Source organism: Macrotis lagotis, chromosome 5, assembly GCF_037893015.1.
Source record: "Macrotis lagotis isolate mMagLag1 chromosome 5, bilby.v1.9.chrom.fasta, whole genome shotgun sequence".
NCBI lineage: Eukaryota > Metazoa > Chordata > Mammalia > Peramelemorphia > Peramelidae > Macrotis > Macrotis lagotis.
Genome location: NC_133662.1, coordinates 141,759,851 through 141,770,714, shown reverse-complemented (window position 1 = coordinate 141,770,714; position 10,864 = coordinate 141,759,851).

Sequence of the window (10,864 nt, the reverse complement as noted above, 5' to 3'; positions counted from 1 at the left end):
GCAATAATAAATGATAACAAGATACATAGTTGCAACATATTTGATAGCATACAGTACACAATAGTTTTATGTTTGTATATATGCATACATATATTATATATGCATACATGCATATACAAATTATAATATATAACATACATATAATATATAAAATTATAATGGCAATCTAGAATTGGGGCAGCTAGGTGGCATAGTGAATAGAGTACTGGGCCTGGATTTTCATGACTTTGAATCTGAATTCAAATATTTAACTAGCTTAGTGATCTTGAGTAAGTTACTAAAAACATGGCTTACCTTAGTTTCTCATCTATAAAATGAGCTGGAAAAGAAAATGGCAAACCACCCCAGCATCTTTACCAAGAAACCTCAAATGATCAAGAAGTATTGGACAAAACTGAATAACAACACAAAATTAAGGCTATTGGGAACTGTTGTAAATTTATTATTATTATTATTAATAATAATAATAATAATAATAATAATAATAATAATAATAATAATAATAATAATAATATCATCAGCATCACCTGGTGCCTTGAGTATCAGAAGGTTGTTTTCCTAAGTACCACCAGAGTGGGAGTGGATTAGAGAGTGGAAAGGTATTTAAGTACTTTTATTCTGGTAGATAAATGGAGATCTTGATAGAGTACTTGTCTCCTTTGTAATTCTTGTCTCCCGACCCTTCAACACTTGCCTGGGGAAGATTGAGAGAGTCCAGGAACTGGAACTCTACAAAAAGCTGTTCAATATTAATTTTGTAACTTTTGTAGATGAGTTAAGTAGTGCATTTTAATAATGAGATTTAAAAACAAATTTGATTCTGTTATAACTGCTGGTTTGATTAATGGTGGGTTACTGACATATATTGTTGCTAATGAGGCAGCAACTTGGTGTAGTGGATGCAATTATGGGTCTTTAAGTCAGGAAGATCTGAATTCAAATTCATCATCAGATATTATATATAGACATATGTTATCTGTGTACACACACACACACACACACACACACACACACACACACACACACAGACCATATATAATCTTGAGCAAGTCATTACACCTTTGTTTGCCTTAGGTTTCACAATTGTAAAATGGGGTTAATAATAGACCTCCTTTCCAGCACTGTTATGATAAATATTTGTAAATCAGCTTATTATAGTCTATAAATGCTTATTATTATTATTATTATTAATGAATCAATGGTATAAGAAACAATGACAAAATGAACTTAAAGTCTAAAAAACACCTGTGTGAGCTAAGGTAATTTTAGGCAGTTTCCTCATTGACTAGAATATAAAGAAAATTCAGGATTTTTGATAAAGAAGCCATTGTTACAGTATAAACACCTTTAACAGGTACCTTCATTATTAGTTGTAGGTGGTAGTGGTTCTTCTCTTCACTTTCATTTGAAAGAAAAAACCAAAAGACAGAAATAATATTCTATTATGCAGAATAGAGATGTAAACATTTTTTAGGGCTAGTGATTTAAGTGAATATAATTGTTCAATGAATTGTTAAATTAATATAATTAACTGTTTAATAAAATATTCACATTTATTGTATTTGAGAAATTTAAACAACTTTTTTTAAAATGAAGAAAAAATATTGAAGAAGTTTTGGGAAGGAATAAGAATACATAAAATATGTACCATAACTACTACAAATGAGCATCTAACAGAGGGGGGGATTAGCTAGGATTACAAAACATTCATAAGAGAAGAAAAATATCATTTTACTCCTCAATAACTTTTAGAAATTTTTTCATTGCTAGCTGATCCCAAGATCACAAACACAAAACCAATTATTGTATCCATACTCTGTCTTTTTAATTTCAGGATGCCTGAAACATGTCTTCCTATGTAGAATCTTTGCAAATCTTTTTTTTTAACACATTAGGGTATCAGAGGAAGATTTTATTGACAACTCTGAATGCAAATTATACATACATACACATTCATGCATGTGCATATATTTTGTCAATGTGAGAACCGTCCACTGTGGATATAATTTTCTACAAAGCAAATTGGCAACTACTTATAACTTAGAAAGTTGTAGAGTTCTGAGGGGAGTGATAAGGGATAGTACTGAGAGATTAAAGACTTTCTCAGGAACCAACATGTTCAGGGTTTCATAATAACAAAACAAGTCTTCTTTCTACTCTTCATTGTTGCCCTTCCTAATATAGGATGTCACAAAAATATTTATTGCAGCTTTAAACATTAATAGATTAATTCTACAGTAAGACTTTTTGATTCCCTATATATAATACATATATTAACACATATAATAATACACACAGAACATTTACACACACATACTTATATCCACATCTAAAGACATAATATAGGTGTATGCATTGTAGAAGAAATAGCAGAACAAGATGTTAGAATTAATACCTTGTCATCCAAATCAACATTTAACCTATTTGATGAGTTTCTGTGTGGCATAAATAATTCCACAACATGTCCATAGGATATGAACCCAAAAATGGAATAAGATTTCACAGTGGTCTCGACCTCCAAACTATATTCTCTCCTGATATGTCTACTCAAGAACTACAATTGGTTGGAACTGGGTGGACTGTACCTCATGCTGTTGATGTCTTTCGTGACGTGATGCTTTGATTTGTGGAAGAATTGCATTTAAATGAATCAGAGTTGCACAAAGTCATCAGCCTTACTTTCTCTTCCAGAGTCATCAGAGTTCAATGGGGCACAAAAATCAGATGGACAATGGCTTAGGATGCACCTTGCCATCTTCAGTGTCTGAGCAAGCACTAAGCACTCCACAGCATTTGCTTTAGAGACCTTTGTTTCTGTAGGAATAAATTATTTTCATCTCCCTATTTTTGGGGGGAGAGCTGGGGGGGGTGTATGGGGAGTTCTTATATGCTTAAAGTAGACATACCCCTAAATCACTGATGGGTTTGAAGCCTATTGGTTATCTTCAATTTGGTTAGCCTATCTGTCAATACAGTTTTACCCAGATATGACTGCTGTGCATGCTATAGCTTCTTAGACCCACAAATGAGAATTGGGCAGCAGATGGAAACCAAAAGTGAATAAGTAGCTTTGAAAAACATTTGTAAAGCCCTCACAGCAGAGGTGCTAGTCTTTCTAGAGCATCTCATAAACCCTTTGATTGTACCTACCTGTCATTTCATTACTGTGGGGAAATGATAGTATTATAGGACATCACTTTGTTAACAATACCAGACAATGATAGCAGGCAATATGGCATTATAATCCTCAAGAGTTGGCTGTGGGCATCGACAGGGTATGTGACCTAAACTTTGTCACAAGTAAATAAAGTGTCAAAAATGGGAGAAGATCCCAAGACCCCAAGTCAAGATTCTGAATTCAACAAATTTATAAGAATACAAGTCATTTCCGAGTCATCAAATATCAAAAGATATGAACAGGCAGTTTTCAGATGAAGAAATTAAAATCCATCTATAGTCATATGGGAAAAATGCTCCAAATCATTATTGATTAGAGAAATTCAAACAACTCTAATGTACCACCTCACACCTGTCAGATTTGCTAAAATGACAAAAAAAGGAAAATGATCCATTTTGAAGGGCATACTGGAAACCTGGGACAGTATTGCACAGTTGGTGAAAGTATGAACTGATCTAACCATTCTGGAGAGCAAGTTTAGAGCTATGCTCAAAGGGCAATAATACTATACATATCCTATGATTCAATGATACCATTGCTAGGTCTGTTTCCCAAATGAGATCACAAAAACAGAAACCACATGTACAAAAATAATTATATCAACTCTATTTGTAGTGGCAAAGATTTGGAAACTGAAGAAATGTCCTACAATTGTGGAATGACTGGCAAACTGTGGTAAATAAATGTGACAGTTTTGTATGAAATCATTAATGGATGGACTTCAAAAAAAAGCCTGAAAAGACTAGCAGGAGTTGAGTAAAATGAGCAGAACCTGAGAACACTGTACACATTAATAGCAACATTGTGTGATGATCAGCTATAATAGACTTAAACATTTCAGTGATCAAAGACTATTCTCAAAGATTTATAATGGAAAGTGTCATCTACATCTAGAGAAAAACCCTTGGAATCTGAATACAGATTAAAGCATACTATTTCTACCTTTTAAAATGTTTTTTGCTTTTCTTTGTCATAGCCCCCCCCCCCCCCCATTTTGGTTCTTCTTTCACAAAATAACATGAAAATATGTGTAACATGATTGTATATGTATAACCATATTAGATTTCTTGCTGTCCTAGGATAAGGGAAAGGAAAGAGGGAGAAAACTTTACAAAAAGTAAATGTTGAAAATTCTTTCAAGATAATTGAAAAAAATAAATTCAAATTTAAATTAAAAACAAAAGACTCTGACTTCATGACTAGGTCTATCTACCATGTCTTGCTGATCTGTTTGCATTTATCATTAGTCCTCCTCTATGTGTGCAATAACTTAATAACTATAAAATACATATTTTGAACTGGAAAATGCTACATTTCTATTGTTTGGGCATCTAGATATGTAGTGGATAAGAACACTAGGCCTGGGATGGGAAGACTCTTTTTCCCAAAGTCAAATCTGACTTCAAACACTTACTAGTTTGTGACTGGGCAACTCACTTAACTCAATTAACTTCAGTTCCTCATTTGACAGATGAACTGGAAAAAAAAATGGCAACCTACTTCAGCATCTTTGCCAAGAAAACACAAAATGAGATCCTATAGAGTCAGATATGACTGAAATGATTGAATAAAAAGGGCCTTCATTAAAAGAAGCACAGTTTTTAAGGAGCACAGACCTTTCTCAGACACAGTAGATGAGAAATTAACATTCTTCAAGGCTGTGTCACCATGGATGCATCTAGAACGGCATATGTCAAACTTACTGGGAACTAAGTAGTGCCTCTGGATTTTTAGCATTTACAGCTTTATAAATCATTTTTCTTTGTTCTTCAAATACCAAGTGGGGGCATGAACTAGTCTTAACTGCTTATTTTTATTTTAAATATCAACACTGAAGCCATGGCACTTAATAGGTATATCTAGTTTGCTGGAAATAGCATGGAACCATAGAGAGAACTTCTCAGCTCTCCAAAGCCCGTGGCAATATTATAGTTGGCAGCTACTACCTTTAATTATTGGAAAGGAAGAGACACCTCTTGAACATGACTCCTAACAGTATTGGAATGATTGAGGACACCTGCTGGAAGGGAAAAGAAAAGAATCAAAATTGTGAGTAAATGCTCCAGAAATTCTCTCTGAATTAGTTATTTAATAAATGTTTATTTACTGACTGACACTGACTGAAGCTAAACCTATTTCTATCAGTTAAATTGGCTAACATTCTCTTTCTAACCTAATTTTACAGATGGAAAAAACAGGAAGACAGTAGTTAAATAGTTTGCCCAGGGACACATGGTTTACTAACTGAGGTGAGATTTAAACTCCAGTTTTCCTGATTTATGTATAGTTCTATTCACTGTACCACTTAGTTGCCTCAATGATGGGCAGTCAGGGAGCAAGAGAAGGAAATGACAGCAATTACTGGGAAGAACTAGGAGATCCAAGGAATTCTCTGTCATCTTAGAGGGGTGGGAGACAATACAGTGGAAGAGCATTTCTATAGGAGAGGAGAGACGAACCATTGGGAAACATGGGGATCTTCAAAATGCACTTAGTTTTAAGAAAAGTTTGTTAATTGGGAGTCTACTTTTTCCCTTCTTCAAAAATACAAAAGTTCTTATTTATCTAGATACAAATGGTATCTCCGGAGTTGAATGTAATATCCTTAGGAGTAGGCACTTTTCTTTTGCATAGATACATACTGAATACTGAATAAAATATCTACAAAACTTAGCAACCTCTCTAATTTAGTTGATCAGGGAAAGCAAATGGACCAACCTGAAAAGCAAATAAAATGTATAGAAGAGGGAGAAGATTATCAAGTTTTGGATTTGACATGACAGAGGTATTAACTTCTTCTAAAATATTAATGAGAAATAAGTCTCAAGTGAAAGAGATGTCAGGGGAATTTTGCCCTTTTTCTTTTTACTCTTATAAGGTCCCCATGCATCAACCAACTAACCAAATAAATCCAACCCCTTGCTATTAAAGCGATTGTTTATATATAAACAACAGCTTGTCTTATCCTTTGTAGAAGACTTTATAATGATGATTTAGCCAGATTGAAACTTTTACTCATTATAGTAAAAGTTGTCTATACTCTGAATATGGTTAAAGTGATGTGTAAAACAAACCATGGCATAATGAACAGGGGGATTTAAACCATTCTTCAGAAGAGGAGTGAGGTATGTTTCTGAGCCAGTTTTTATTGGCAGTCAAGGATTTCCTTCTGTATATTTGATATCTCACAGCTGGTTTCAAAGCTGACTCCTTGGAGTCAAGAAGATCTGACTCCAATCCTTATTTGCAGTGTTACCTTGAGCACTTAAATCTCTTGCCATTGTTTTCTTATCTGTAAAATCTGGATAATACTTGCCTCCCAGGATAGGTCTGAGGATCAAGTGATATAATGTGTTTAAAGTGTTTTGTAAACTTTAAAGTATCTTATGAATAATAGCTATTATTTGAATTTCCTCTTAAAAATCCAGAAAAATGCACTGTATGGGAGGGAGGGGCAGAATGGTCTGTAAGGAAAGGAACTAGATTTCGGCCTCAGCTACTTAGAAGCCTTGTGACATTAGGCAAGTCACTTAATCTCTTTGTAGCTTCTGTCTCATCACTAAAATACTTCCCAGTATTAAGAGGATCAAAGGAGAACATATTTATAAAGTGCTTTGCAAACTTAAAAACCCTATATAAATGCTTGCTATTAGAGTATAAGGCAGAACTTCCTATCAGAATCATCCAAAATTGGAGTAGGTTACCTCCAGAGGCAGAATTCCAGGACACAGGAGACAAGTAAACAGAGGGTACATTACCACTTTTATAGAATCTTGAAGAAGGAATCCTTGAATAGGGAAGAACAATGCTACAAGTTGTATTAGTCCAGAGCAGACAGCATAATACAGTAAAAAGAATAATAGCTTTGAAATTAGAAAACCCAGGTACCATCCTCAGTCTGCCATTTTTATCCATATGACCTTGAACAAATAACTTGCCATTCCTATGACTCTAAATTATTTAATGATGTTTTTATTCAGACAAAAAGTAGTCGATCTATGAATATATATGCCATCTATGTTTCATGTATATTAGGCACTGGGAATACAAGTACAAGTACAAATTCAAGAAAACCTCTTTCCTCAAGTTATTCCATTCTTTGGAAAAGAGGTGGTGGTAGTAATGGTAGGATATACAATGTTCATAATAAATAAATACAAGATAGATAGGTATATGCATGCATATATATGTTATATGTGTATTTGTATATATTTGTGCATGTGTGTGAAATAAAAAATGATGTGAATGGCTAGGCACTAACAACTAGGAGATTGAGATATGATGTAGCTGTAGTGCTTGAACACAATGTAGCTTGTAGATCCTTTGAAGGGCAATGGTAGGTAGGGATTTCAAGGTAAAAAGCTTAGGAGGGAAACCATTAAAGATGTAGGGATCTTCACATGATAATGTTTGTCCTTTATTCTCAAAGAAGATAGTGACATCAGGGAAGTGATGCCATGACAAGCACATGAATTGGATTTGGTTGGGGGCTGGGAGGGGGGGCTGTGCTGAATCACCAGCCTTACTTTCTTCCCCAGAGCCATCTGGGTCCTATAGCCACATATAAATCAGTATGACTGGAGATGGCCCTGGATGATTGACCATAAGGATTAAATGATTTGTCAAGGTCACACAGGAAGTTTCTGAGTCTGGATTCGAACTCCTATCCTCATGACTCCAAGATCAGTGCTCTATCCATTGTACCACTTAGCTGCCCTAAAAAATTAGGGAACAGTTCATACAAAGATGCAAAAGACTGGAGAGGGAATTTTGTGTAAATGAAACAAGAAATACTCCAGCTTGACTGGTGAAACAAAAGGGCAGTAGGATGGAAGAAGAAAATGAGGATTGGCCAAGATAACTCTTTGTAAAGATCCTGCATAATTAAGGTAAGCAAATCTTTTTTGTACCATTGATCAGGAAATCCACACATTCAAAGATACTAAGAAGTCTTGTGAATAGTCCTGTCTAATTTAAGATAATCAACTTTGAAATACTTGGTAAATTGTCAACATAGTAACATAGCAAAGTTCCAAAGAACTCATTATAAGACATATTATCTACCAGCAGACATAGAAATAATGGAATCGGAGTAAAGATTGAAGCATATTTTTTTCTTGTTTAAAAAAAATCATGGCTAATGAAGAATTTTATCTTCCATTATTATACATACACATTTGTTAATTGTTTTTTTCCTATCAATGAGTAAAGAAATATATAAGGAGAAATTTTCAAGTTAAAAAATAAGTGTGCTTTAAAAAATAATTTAAAAATAAAGAACAAAAGAAAGAATCTTATAGGGTCCCTGTTTACCTCTTTTAATCATGGATATAGTGATCATTACCCTTTCTGAAATTATGACAATTGCCCTTGGTTTGGTTTATTTTTTTTTTGAGTACAACTCAATGCATTAATGTCTGTCCGTTCTATATAACTATCTTTGTGTCCTTGGAGAGTAGCTTTATAGGGATAGTTGTTCCTTCTTCCTTGTTAGAATAGAGGCACTCAGCCCCTTATTTTAACCCTGGGTAAATTTTTGTTTCCAAGTGTTTTTCTACCGAACAACATATTGGTAGATTCTGTTTTCTGTCGGGGGTCGGCCCTGACCGCCTGGGTGGATAGGACCTCCCCGGGAGTGAGGTCAGACCAACCCAGAGAAGACACGGCTCCTTAAGGGGAGAAGTGGCTTCGCCTGGTTGGCCTGTGTCCATTGCTCCAATCGGGTGGTAGGTTCTGCCCTCGGGGCGGATTGGGGTGGCAGCCCGGAAATAACTCCCTATATTATCCAGCGCCCTGAGCTATTCGGGGGATCCCTCTGCACCTAATAAAACATATGCCTCCTGAAGAAGTGTCTGCCTGAGTCCCTCCTCGCTGATCCCCGGGGGAGGGAAAAACCAGGGACGCCTGAAGCAGTGCCCACTGAGGAGCTCACTCGGGAGTCCGGGGAAGAAGACCCCGGACAGAACTGGCGCAAGGATTTAGTGAAGAAATCTCCTAAGATTGATACAGCTCAAGTTTCTACATTAAATGACTTTCAGAAATTAATTGGTTCAATCCAATGGCTAAGGAATGTAGTTCCTATTTCCAATGATATGATGTATCCATTGTATGATATTTTAAAAGGCTCATCTGATTTGAACTCGCCTCGTACATGGACCCCTGCAGCCAGGGAAGCTGTTACTCAGATACAGGACTTGGCATCCACATCAACTGTTGCCCGATTAGATCCAACCGCTCCGGTTTATGTAACTTTGGTGTGTCATCCTTCATTGGGTAAGGCCGGAGTAGTGTTCCAAGTTACAGGTCCTTTACAATGGGTACATTCATCAAAACCCATTAAGTCTATACCCTCTAGGTTTGAAGTGGATGCACAACTCCTTTTGAAAGCAGCAGAAGCTGCGATCACTATTTTTGGCACCATTCCTATGTTACTGCTCCAGGAAGATCCTGCAATACTTACTCATTTAGCACAGAACTCAGAGGAGTGGGCCATGTTATTGTCTACTTATCCCACTTCTCAGGGTCATCCACCTCCCTCATTACGAGGGTGGTTGCAACTCCCTTTGAAGTATCCCTCCAACCCAGTAGTTCTTCAACCAGTACAAGGAGTCAATGTTTTTACCGATGCTACCAAACACCATAGAGCATCTATTTATATTCCAGACAAGAAGATATTGAAGGTGTTACAAACTCCATATGCCTCAGCCCAAAAGAATGAATTGCAGGCCATTGTGATAGCCTTAGAACTGTGTGCTTATGAGCCTTTTAACTTAATCACTGATAGCTATTACTGCTTTGTCTTATTGCAACAGCTAGCTCTAGCAGATCTTTCTTTGTCCAATTCTGCAGTCATAGATCTTTTACACCAAGCACAACGGTCTCTCCTACACCGCTCTGACCCCCTCTATGTCTTACATGTCAGATCTCATGTGTCCACTTCTGGCCCAATATACTCAGGGAATGCCATAGCTGACTCGGCTCTCCTTGACCCTGATATCAAAAGTGAGATAGTCATGTATGCAGATCCTTCTATTGTTCATGACACATTTCATCTCCCAGCAAAAACACTTGCACGGCTCTATGGTCTTCCTAAGGAAGAGGCACGTCGCATTGTCCGACAATGCAGGCATTGTGTCCCTTTCCGCCCTGCCCCGCTTGTACATGCCACCAACCCCCGGGGCCTGGCCCCTAATGACATTTGGCAGATGGATGTCACCCACTTTCAGGCCAGCCTGATTCATGTCACTGTGGACACTTTTTCTAACTTTATTATGGCCACTTTGCAGCCTGGTGAGGCTGTACGCCATGTGATAGCTCATTGTCTTCACTGCTTTGCCACCCACAGGATACCCCGGTTGTTAAAAACCGACAACGGCCCGGCCTATACCTCCTCTGCTTTTGCTCGCTTCTGCCACCAATTCGGTGTCACTCATGTTACCGGTATCCCTTACAATCCCACCGGTCAAGCCATTGTGGAGCGTGCCAATCAGTCCTTGAAGCGCACTCTCATTAAACAAAAAGGGGGAGTGCGTGGTAGACTCACTGCAGTTCAGGTAGCAACTGCGGTCTTCACCAGGAATTACTTGATTGGTGATGATCAGGGCATTACCCCTGCTATGAAACAAATACTACCTCCACAAACTCCACTAACACAAGAAACACACACACAGACAAAAAACCTAACAA